This window comes from Cervus canadensis, chromosome X (assembly GCF_019320065.1).
Source record: "Cervus canadensis isolate Bull #8, Minnesota chromosome X, ASM1932006v1, whole genome shotgun sequence".
In the NCBI taxonomy this organism is placed as follows: Eukaryota; Metazoa; Chordata; class Mammalia; order Artiodactyla; family Cervidae; genus Cervus; species Cervus canadensis.
In genome coordinates, this window is record NC_057419.1 from 2,861,854 (window position 1) to 2,864,258 (window position 2,405).

The window sequence follows — 2,405 nt, forward strand, 5'->3', positions numbered from 1 at the left end:
CACTTTCCAGCTAACTGTCCATCTCTGGATTCACACAGAGAAACTAGAAGTCCTCTTCCTCTTCTCCCATGGGAAGTGTGTCTTTGAAGGTCATTTGGAACCACTTCTTCCCCCTACTTTCTGGCAACCTGGACCTTCTGGTCCCATCTCCAACTCCACAGAAGCAGTCTCCGTCCCTCCTCAGACACTTATCCCTTCCCTGCCCTCTCTGCCCCCCCACTATCAGAGAACTCAGAGACAAATATAATTTCACATCAGCTTTATTTTATTTTATTTTTGTTATTACTGTATGCAGTTACTATAATATTCAGCATCTGTACTTTTGGCCAGTACTCAGTGGCCAGACTCCCAAGCATTTCTGAGGTGTCTAGCCATGCCCCGAAGTCACAGGCGGTCCACTGGTCCAGGTGGAATGTCAGGTGTCTCCATGGTCTCTGGGACCTCCTCTGGTTCGTTCTGATTAGCTGGAATGACAGGGGTCTCCATGGTGTCTGAGACCTCCTCTGCTTCATTCTGATTAACTGGAATGGCAGGGGTCTCCATCGTCTCTGGGACCTCCTCTGGTTCATTCTGATTAGCTGGAAATTCAAGTGTCTAAATGGTCTCTGGGACCTCCTCTGATTTATTCTGATTAGCTGGAATGGCAGGGGTCTCCATGGTCTCTGGGTCCTCCTCTGGTTCCTTCTGATTCAGCTGTTCATTTGCCTTGGAACTCTGGCTACAAAGCTTTGAGCATCTGATTTTCTTAAACTTTTTTGTGGTGGGAGTTTTCAGAGAAGTTTTCTTGGGCAGCTTTGCTGTAATGGGATTATTCACCATCACGGTTACCACGGCCACCTGGAGAAAAAAAGACAGGGAGCAAGAATGGCACTGGTTTAGGGAAGAGTGTGAACACGGATGGGAACGATGGCTTCAGGAGAAGGGGTGTGGGCAGAGAAGTGTTATGTGCCAGGCAAGGACAGGGGAGGCTGTCTTCTGGGGTGGGGTCGATGGGCAGGAGGAGTTTGGCTGGGTTCATTTCACCTTGACATTTTTTTTTTTTTCTGGACCTCAATTGATGGGAGGTCTTCATCTTCTCCTGGGTATCAGGAGGTGGGTGATCCATAATTACTCTGGAGCCATGTGGCGTCCCAGTCACCTCAGTCATTTGGAGCCTCACAGTGGTCTGCTCAGAGCCCCTGAGCACCCCTATATATACCCGTCCCCATGGAGCCTCACCCTCATGCTTTATGAGGTCAGCAAGTCTCTTCCCCACCCAATGGTGGTCCTGGGTGAGCTTTGACATCACAAAGCCACATCCTGACATGTCTAGTGGAGGATAGGGAGCAATTCAGATGCTTTTCTGGGAGAAATCAGGTATTAGTAATGCCCTAAAGAGGCCTCCAATCTCACCTGACAACCTACCTCTATGTCAACTCTGATGGGTCACACAGCAGGCAGAGTGCATCTCCTCCAAACCTTGCCCCACAGTCACACTCGATGGGCATTCATTCTGTTCTCTCTCAGCTTTCACCATTATCTCGCTTTTCATATCTAGCCTAAACGCACTCTATGACAACTAGCTTGTGCTTAAGTGTCTGAGGAAGTGAGAATCATTGCTCGTTCGTCCTGCAATAGGTTTTCATGCACCTTGAAGCCCATTGAATTCTGGGCCAGCCGACAGAAACCTTTCCATCCCGACTCCTTGTCTCATGTCTCCGTAGCTCGCCTCCATTTTCTGGTCTCCAGTCGGAAACCCTTGTCTTCAGGCTGTATGAATGCAGTGACTACACTTGCCCTTGCTCCACACGGTGCTGTCTCGTTTCAAGTCTAGAACTCAGGGTCACCTCACCAGGAGTACTACCCAGGATTGGGTGTGAACAGGGTGATGGGGAAGGGGCAGAGAACTTCATGTTTCAGGTTTTGCTGGGGGATCCCATGCAGGAAATGCCCACCTGCGCCTGATTAGTATTCCCAGGAAGGGGTGGAGCTTGCCCAGAGCTGTGTGAGCCTTGTGTGCAAAGGTCATCTCAACAAGTGCCCTCACATATCACATTTCTCATCTTGTTTTCTTTCTGGAAGCTCCCTTGGAGTTTACCTCACAGCCAACACCAAGGTGGAATTCATTTCCATGAGCAGCTGCCACAAGCTTCCAGCTTCTTGGACGAAACACTGAGTCATCCTGTCCTGTGCATCTAGTTCCCATGGTCTCTCATTGAGCTGGTTGGCTCTTGAGGAAAGGGGAAAGTATTGTGTGCTCAACCTCAGTCCTCATGTTTCCAATTGACTCGTAGGGTCCACCAGCCTGAGGTGCACCCCTGGGGACAGTTTTTTGGCTTAGTGGGTCTTCCTGGGTTTGCTGTGAAGTGTTCACATCCTGTTGTCCATTTGTTGTTTACTCACTCAGGGTCCATCACACTGCTGAA